A 9,472-nucleotide genomic window follows, 5' to 3' on the forward strand; every position below is an offset into this window, starting at 1 on the left:
AGGAAAACAGGTTCTTCCCTTCTGGAATTGTAATATGTAGTTGATACAACATGCCACATACCACAGAAACAACAGATATGCAGTTTGTTATATTCATTAAATGCAACAGGATCTCAAAGAAATATCCCAAGTCAAGACAGCCAGAAAAGACTTTACAGGAGTAGTAGGACTGAAACTAGGCTATAAAAAGGACAAAGGGAAGAAATGGAATGAACAAAATCACAGAAATTTGTAATGAGTATGGCAAAACTGCAGGATCTGAAAGATAGGCAAGAATCCCAGTTAGGGAAGAATGGGAAATAAAGCTGACTAGGTAGAATGACACCTTAAAAGCCAGACTGAAGCATATGAACTCAATCCAGTTGGCACAGGGAATCCATTATGGGTTTTCCAGCAGGGGAGCTGACATAATGAAACCAATATTTTAAATAAATTACACTGTCAGTAGTTACAGAAGATGGAATAGAGAAGAAAGGTTGCTCAGGGCAACCAACTAAAAAATTAAGGCAATAACCCAAACTTAATGACCATTCCCTCACTCATTCATTCACTATAGACAGTAGACTGCCAGGTAAGAACACTGGCATAAGACAAACTGAGCCTACATCCCTACTCCTGCCCTTCACTACCTAAACCTCTATTTTCCTGTTAAATTAAGGATATCAGCTGCTCAGAGTGCCACAGTACTTGTCAAAGTACCAGTACAGTCTTGATCATTGATTATTATGAGCAAAAATCACTGCTGAAATAAGAATGGGAAATGAAATCAGGACAAGATTTACAGGTATTTCAGAGGAAAAGAACTTTCCTGACAGAACTGAAAATATGGAGCAAGAACTCAGGCAAATGGTCAAAACTAGAGGGGAAAAACAAACAAACAAACAAACAAAAAAAAACGCCTACTTGAAGTAATCACTCCAAACTAAAAGGCAAATCCTAGGCTCTGCTGAATCCAGCCTCAAAGGAGTTACACATTTTTATTTTAAGATTTGGAAAATGTTCCAAATGGTGCAAGTAGATTTAAAAAGTCAAAACTCAAGTAAAAGAATAGCAACAAAGGCATGCAAAAGGTCCAAGACTATAACCACACCAAAAAGTAGTGCCCAGTGTTAACATTCAATCTAATTCTTCAGGGTGTATCTAAGCCCTTATTCACAACTTTGAGAATAAATAAATTATTGTTTTTTATTTCAAATGTTCCCAAGACCTCAGGAAACAGAACTGCAAAAATTTTTTTGACATTATGACCCTACTAAAACTAATAACAAGCAAATAAAATATAATACAAAGAAATGAACCTCAAAACCAAACCCATCCCATTACACTTAAGGGATCCTTGGTATGCCAAGCATCTACACATATTACAAACATTTAACTCAATCTTCTCAACTGACATAAACTATCAAACAAACTGAGCTCAACGAATGCCCCATTCATTGCCCAAGTGAAATAACTACACAGCAGGAGTTACTACTACTCCAAGATCACACAGCTAGTGAGGGATACAACCTGAGTTTGAATCGAGGCAGGTCTCCACAAGGACCCTCATTTAAACCACTATACAACACAAAAATATAAATGCTATTTCCTACACAAGTTTTCAGAAATGTACACTTTTAAGTTAAGCATACTCTTATTTGCTCTTCCTTGCTAATTTCATGCACAGATTTATACTCCATGTATGTATGATATGTCAAAATACATTCTACTGGGGCTGGGGTTGTGGCTCAGTGGCACAGCGCTTGCCTAGCATGTGTGAAGCACTGGGTTCAATCCTCAGCACCACATATATATAAATTAAATAAATAAATAAAAGGTACATCAACAACTAAGAATATTTTTTAAAAAACATTGTACTGTCTTCTATAACTGAAAAATTATAAAAATTTTCTAGCACAGAACACAACATTTTTTTTTTCCTTTTGGATACTGTAATTGAACCAGGGGCACTTTACCTAACACTGAGCCTCAACCCCAGGCCTTTTTTTTTAAGACAGGGTCTAAGTTGCTTAGGGCCTCAATAAATAGGCCTCAAACTTGAGATGCTCCTACCTCAGCTTCCAGAGTCACTGGGATGCCTGCGCTACCATGCCTGGACCAAAACAACATTTCTGCTGGTGGTATTTCAAGAGGCTCCTTTCACCACTGCTAATCTCAAGGTAGGAAATACAGCAGCTAACAAGAAGATTGCATTTTATTAAATACTGCTAGGGAGTTAAGCACAATGATATGAATCCTACAACTTTCATTTATCCAGTACAATCACTTGACCCAGTTAGTAGAGCTACAAAACTGTAAAAATATAAATGTGATTATAAACACAGTTTTTGTAGGCCACAGTGACACACACCTGTACCTCCAACTATCCAGTAGGCTGAGGCAGGAGGATCAAATTCAAGGCTAGCCTGGACAAAAAAGGAAGAACAAACAGGGAAGGAGACAGCTCAGTGGTAGAGGACTTGTTGATCATACACAAGGCCCTTGGTTGGGTCCCCAGCACCAAAGAAAGATTTTTGTAAGGATATCTACAAGCCAAGACTAAAAAAGAAGGTGGGAAAATCTATTGCAAATAAGGTCACCACAAAAGAACACAGACTGACATGGTTTGAATCCTTGTATATCACTGAACATTTTGGGAGCCTTGAACAAGTGAATTAACTTCTTTGCACCTCTGTTTCATCCTCCACAAAGAAAGCCCAAAACTACTGACCTTAGCCTAAGGTCTAAATGACACAAAGCACCACCCACCTCCTAGAGCGCAAACCAGGCTGAGCCCCTTTCCTCTGTCTCTATAACTAAAGGACAATTAATTGCCCTCTGAGTACAATCCCAAAGGCAATAGGTAAAGCCAAATTCTTCAGCATCTACTTTCTCAAAGAATTGTTTTTCTATCTTCAAACTTCAATTTTCTAGTAGAGCAGGAGATAGTGCCAAGGTGGTCTGCAAATGGACCACTTTTAACCAATTCTTTTCTACAGTTCTTAAGGTCCTATCCCTTCTCTGCTATGGGAAGGTCTGAATACAAAATACAAATGCCTCATGTTAGATCCTTTCTTTTTTTGCATTTAAATAACTTACACTATAAATGTTATGTCAAATTCACATGTACTAGAAAAATACAAAGTCCCAGGCAGTGCCAGTATTTCTGCCATTCCCCCACACTTCCTCCAATTCACATTCTCCTCTATTCTTTTTACATAAACAACTCTGAAATTGAACAAGCCCAACAAATAATTTCTACTAACTCCATCTAAAATGTGTTCTAACAAATTCTTCATAGTAATCCTGCTATAAGTTGTTGTGTAAAGGGGATTCCTTTGCCAGCTACTCATCTGACCAGGTTATATTTATACAGTATTGCTATATATGAACTAATGTATTTAATCAACAGGTTAATGTTCCAAACGTTCATTACTCACAGCTCCTTTTGTCAGTAACCCCATGTTTATATTAAGCTGCTGCCCTTTCTCATTTACTTGAAAGGTTCCCAGTACAGAGGAAGCAGTTTTTTCTTGTTCTCTCGGTAGATAGGTATCTTGGTAACTGTGCAAAAACGTCCATTTGTGTTGAGAACACAAGTATCATGAAGATTCCTGAACATATGTAAAAGTTATTAAGATATTTTAACACTTCTATTACACAATCAATAAAAAATAACAATAATAATTTCCATAAGGGGGCCACTCCAGTTTCTCCCATATTAATAACCAAAACTGACAGAAGAATGTTTTAAGCTGATGGTGAGCTTAGCAGCAATTTTTAAGCCATTAACGAGTCACAATAAGTTCCTCCACTGTAAGCAAAACTTTCTCATGCCCATACTGTTTTCATCCTCCATACAGTACACCAATTTGTTCTAAATACTATAATCTGATTATAACTACTCAAATGGCCAAAAAAAAAGTAGTTATTTATGGAGTTAATGATTGCAACTGCATACATCAGACAGTACAGGATAGCAGAAATGAAAAAAAAATCATATACCAAACAATCAGGGAAAACCCATTTAAAAGCAAGAGTATAAATACACAACAAGCCGGACGGCCCTCAGGCATGTTTTCTTTCTGCCTCCCCTCCCCCACTGGTAAATGCAAACTATTTCTAGAACTCCGAAAGATAATTTGGGAAGCTTGCCATTAACTCATATGATTCAATCCAACATATACAATGTTTTCATGGAGACAAAGCTGCCCTACTTCCCTAAAGATCATAAAACTTATTGAAATGGTGAGTAGATACAGTCCCCAGGAAGTCATGATTAATGAATTCACCAATGAGCACCTGTCTTATTTAACAAAAATGAACATGAATCACATTGGGAAACCCAAAAAGTCACTGTCTTCAATGTGTAATCAGGATATTTATTGCAAGTCGCTTTAGTAAGAGGATAAAAATCCTAACGATTGGACCTTATGTTATCCAAACTGGAGTCTTTAGGGAAGAGAGGTGAAGATGATTACTCAATTGTATTGGGGGCAGGGAGACATTAATACTAAAGATTCAAACTAAAAATAACCCATCATTTCACCCACCATATTTTATTAACAACATGTTTAGATCAGCATAAGGCTCCTGTTTGGAAAAGTCAACAGTAAAGTTCCCTAACTGTAAATTACATAGGTATTGAAACTTACTACAACTGGTACCTGCAAAGTCCACGATTTTAAGTAAACTCCAAACACGCAGAATATATAATTTTTAACTAGGTTCTAAGACTTACCCCCCGTGTAATCACCAAATTATTTTACAGAGTGTGGATAACCTAACAAAGAGAGATTTCTTAAAAGCCATCACAACCCAAATTTTACATGGAACACATCATTTCCACAATCTAAATTTAATTCCGGTTGCCACTGCAAAGTGATGCCTATTTCAGCAAATTAGGAACTTCCAAAAATACTGAACACGTTAACGCATGCATGGCTTTCCTAGTGCTGCCATTTACGATTAATATTTCGCTTAAATAAAAGTCTGCTTCTTTTTAAAAAAAAAAAATGACATCGGTTGCAAAGAGGAAGTTACCGAGAAACCACCCTCACAACGTGGCCTTTACACTGTCAGAAAATAATGTGACTCCGTGCCACCCAAAACTTACCAGGACGCTGGCAATAACTTTGCCAATTCTACACTTCTGAACCCAACTTCAAAGAGTCTCTACCAAATACCTCCCTAAGAAGGCAGAAAGCGCTAAGTTACAAACAAACACGTCCCGGAGTGAGGCCCGGCGGCCGCGCGCCCCTCCCCCCGGCCGGCGCCCCCGCCCCGGACGCGCGGCCCCAACAGCCGCCCGCAGCCCCCTGCACTCCAGCCGGGGTCGCCGCGCAGGGCCAGGGAAGCGCCTCGGGAGGGGAACGGATTCTCATCGCAGCCCAAGGTTTAACAAAACAGCATGCACCGAAAGGAGCCTTCTCCTCTGCTAAAAATAGGCTATAAAGGAGTCGGCCTCATGATGGCTCCTTGATTCAATTTGCTGCAAATTCTTTCCTGAAAGCCTTGCTCGCCTCACATACACACGCACAAAAAGGGGGTGTAAATGCACGAAGGGTGGAAGAGGGGGAGAAGGCCGAGGTGCACATTTTCCGAGAAAACAACAACATAATTAGGGTGAGGATCCCCCGAGACCAGGAAAGGGTAGGGGGTGGGCAGGCACGTGAGCATTTCAAAGAAGCCTGAGAGGGAAAGGGGGGATGGGGGCACCCTAAATGCCCTCCCTCCCTCCCTTCCCCTCCCCCACCTAAGCCCCAGCTCCCCAAAGGGCCAAGTTGAAAAATGCATGTTCCGCGGGCGCCCCTCCCCCCCCGCGGCCCGGGGCCCCCGGCAGCCTCCGGCTCGCGCCCCCCGCCCCGGCCCGCGGCCGCCCCACTCCAGGGTCCGGCCCACGGCGCTTACCTGGAAACGGTGGCCTCCAACGCCGCTCCCCCCTCCCGGGAATGGAGGCACAAGGAAATTCCCCTCCTCGCCGCCGCCGCCACCGCCTCCAACCACCCCCAAAATAACCCCTCCGGGGGGTGAGAGGCAATTATAACCCCGGCGAGCGGAGGGCGCGGGGGATGGGCGCGGGCGGGCGGGGGCGGGGAGCGCGGCGCGGGTCCCCAGGTGGCGAGCGGAGGTGCTCCCGCCGCGGGGGGAGGGGCGGGGGCGCACGCGGCCGGCGGCGGGGGGAGGCGGCGCGCGGGGGAAGGGCGCGAGCGGGGAGAGGAATTGAGGCAGAAGGTAAAAGCTGTTACTAAGGGAAAGAGCCAAACGGTTCGGAGCAGCCAACGGCTCAGACACTCAACACTGGGGAGAGAGGAATGGGGACCAGCCAGGCACAAATGAGCTCGCGAGGCCCGCGGCGGCGGCGGCGGCGGCGGCGGCGGCGGCGGCCGCGCAGCAAAACAAACCCGAGCGGCCTGCGCCGGGCGGGCGGGCGCGCGGGGGAGGGGCCGGCGGGGGAGGGGCGCGCGGACGCGGGCGGCGGCGCGGCGGGGGGGGGCTCTGCCGGCCGGCTCCCGCCCTCCCTCCCGGCCCGCTGCCGCCGCGCTGGGGGCTGGGAGTGTGCGGCGCATTCTTTTAAAAAGAAAGCTAGCCCCGCGGGCTCTCGGAGGCGCCCAGCGGGCACCGGCCGCCGCACCCCGCCCCCACCGCCGGGTGGCCGGGTGCGGGGCGGCGCGGGGGAGGCCGGGAGGCCGGGAGGCTCGCGCTGCAGCCGGTGCGGAAGCGCGGGTTAACTTTCCCGGGGAGGCCGCGGGCTCCCCGGCGGCGCGGCGCGGCGCGGCTGGCTGGGCGGACACGCGGTGGGCATGTGCGGGAGCGCGGCGCCGACATCATATGGACATTTGTTTGCGAAAAACCTCGGTGCACACCTTTGTGTGCGTAAATACATGTGTTTCTCGGAAGCGTACCTGGAAAGGTGCTTATCTGTAATCAGCGATTTTCAAAATGTAATCCAGATGACCGGATCTGTAGAGAAAACATGCACACAAGAAAAGGTTTTTGATACTAAACACAAAACTGTAATCGAAGTGTGTATGCCCAAATGTACTGTGAATCAAACATATGGTGGTATTTATCATCTGGTGGGTCTGTTCGAAAGGTTTAGTTGATCGGTTCTCATTTCACAACAATAAAATAATGAAACTATAAATACATATATACCAGACAATGCAACGTCAGCAGTAGAAGTTTATCCACTTTGTGTACTTTTTGCATGTGTGTAGCACATCAAGGCAGATTATAAAGTGTAACTTAGATGACTGATAATGCGACATTATGATTGAGGGAAGGAGTGCAATGTTTTTTTGTTGTTGTTTTTTGTTTTAAAGCACATTTGGTGTTAATCTTTATAAGCCCCTCAGAAATCAGGGGTGAAGGTGCTTCTCACACCCGGTATACACCTAGGACATAAAAAGCAGCCACCCTTTTAATTTTAAGATATGACTTAGAATTTTTTTTTATTTTCAGTTATTACAGTTTTCAAAGTAAAATAATATTTTCGCAGGCTGGATAAGAGGTTCTGTTCTCATATTTTTCTAGCAATATTTGGAAGTATGTGGTAATCATCTTAAAGCAAATCTTTCCTCTGAATAATCAAGAGACCTAAATTTTTACACAACATATTATCTGAAATAACTTTAACCACTCTGGACTCCAAGTCACCTAATAATTCATTAGTTAGGCAAGTGATTTTGTAGCCAACGTCAGTGTCTTTCTCCTTTAATGAACCCTTGGTTGGGGGAAGCAGCCAGAATCCTTTTCCTGACTAATCCTTTTCCTGACTAATATAAGAGTGGGGGGGGGGGGGCAGGAAAACTATCAGAGAAAATAGAGTGGGATTGTGGGATTGGAAACTCCCTTCCAACCACTAAAAGGAGAGTTCAAAACGTATCAGTGGTGTGTCCTTAGAGCTATTTTCATATATGAAAGAGGGAATGTTAGATTAAACAATGTCACCTGATGGGAATTTAGATAACTGCAGGTTTCCAAAACACTCTGCAGAGTGTACAGGGAAACAGCACAAATAAAACCAGTTTTGTATTTCTGCAGGATTCTACAGCCCATGCTTCTTTACCCCATAACAAAGGTCTTATTTCAGGTGCAAGGAGAGTATAATTATCTTCCTACTTTTAAAAATACTTTAATGAGTTGACTAATGATATATGTCACTAAAAACTATCCTCCTTAGAGTGGTGTTTCTGGGTTTTGTTGTTGTGGTGGTGATGGTGGTGCTGCTGGAGATCAAACCCAGGACCTTGCACATGCATGCTAGGCATGCTTTACTGCCAAGCTATGTCCCCAGCCCTTGACCTAGATTGTTTTTGAAGTTTCACATTGTACCACTTGCTACTACAGATGGGTCTTCTCTAGACAACAGCTACTATAAAATCAAACCACTCTTCAGTAGATAAGGACTTCCCAGCCATACTGATTCTTAAAAAGGTCATTTTTAGAGCCAGACATGGTGGTACATGCCTGTAATCTCAGTGGCTGGAGGCTGAGGCAGGAGGATGGCAAATTCAAAACCAGCCTCAGCAATTTAGCAAGACCCTAAGCAATTTAGTGAGACCCTAACTCAAAATTAAAAAATAAAAAAAGGCTGGGGATTTGGCTTAATGGTCAAGTGCATCTAGGTTCAATCATGGTACCACAAAACAATGAAAAGGGTCATCTCCAAACCTGTGGCCAGATTTATCCTCTGCTAAAATGACTCTTGCTCTACAAAGGACGTCCTACCCTGCTTTAGAGTCACAGAGTCAAGAATTCCAGCCTTAAGCCAACTTACTTCCTAAAGTTGTTTAGTGTTAGTTGAGCCTCATCACAATGATGATAATAATAATCTATGCAAATTACTTTGCATGTCATGATAAATATCAGCAAAGTTGGGGATCTGTACCACACTTAGTTGTTCCAGTAAAATGCACTTTGCCCACCGTTACTAAACCATACTCATTGAAGACACCTGAAATAGTTAAATATGGAAACAACTTTCATTTTCCCCCAACTAGAGGTGTGTTACATGATCTATATTCTGGAAAGTTACCTGAAACAGCAGTGGAGCTTAAACATTAAATACTCAAATAAATGATCCCCATACAAAGGCATGTGTTGCCTCCTCACTCCTCTGGCCATTCCAGCATATCCAGCACCTGAGATCAGACGCAGCACCAAAATTCAAACAATAATTAGACCCACGAGGGGAGGTAAGGACAAAGAATTAACTATCCTGGGGCTGGGATTGTGGCTCAGCAGTAGAGTGCTCGACTAGTGTGTGAGGCCCTGGGTTCAATCCTCAGCACCACATAAAATTAAATAAATAAATAAATATATTGTGTTCAACTACAACTAAAAAATAAATATAAAAAAAGAATTAACTATCCTTACTAACTTTCAGTGCTTATCCTAATCTAAAAATGGTTATGCTTTGAATACAAATGTTAACATGTTTCTAGAAAAGAGAAATTACTCTGTTACTAAAAAATTCTACAGGAAAGGG

General features: G+C 43.4%; 1 protein-coding gene across 4 annotated transcripts in view; it reads right to left on the minus strand.

Moving 5' to 3' along the window:
• Positions 1 to 5,993, minus strand: part of Tbl1xr1 (TBL1X/Y related 1) — a 158,410-nt gene extending 152,417 nt beyond the window's left edge. Inside the window, exon 1 of one of the 4 annotated variants that reach the window (XM_026382776.2) lies at positions 5,890 to 5,993. The gene's annotated coding sequence lies outside the window, so the exon portion shown is untranslated. Of the gene's footprint in view, positions 1 to 3,419; positions 3,438 to 5,095; positions 5,146 to 5,889 lie in introns of those variants that run through there. The other 3 variants (XM_026382756.2, XM_026382760.2, XM_077795314.1) reach the window with 3 other exon arrangements.
• Positions 5,994 to 9,472: the final 3,479 nt, after the last annotated feature.

The sequence above is a fragment of the Urocitellus parryii genome, chromosome 2, assembly GCF_045843805.1.
Source record: "Urocitellus parryii isolate mUroPar1 chromosome 2, mUroPar1.hap1, whole genome shotgun sequence".
NCBI lineage: Eukaryota > Metazoa > Chordata > Mammalia > Rodentia > Sciuridae > Urocitellus > Urocitellus parryii.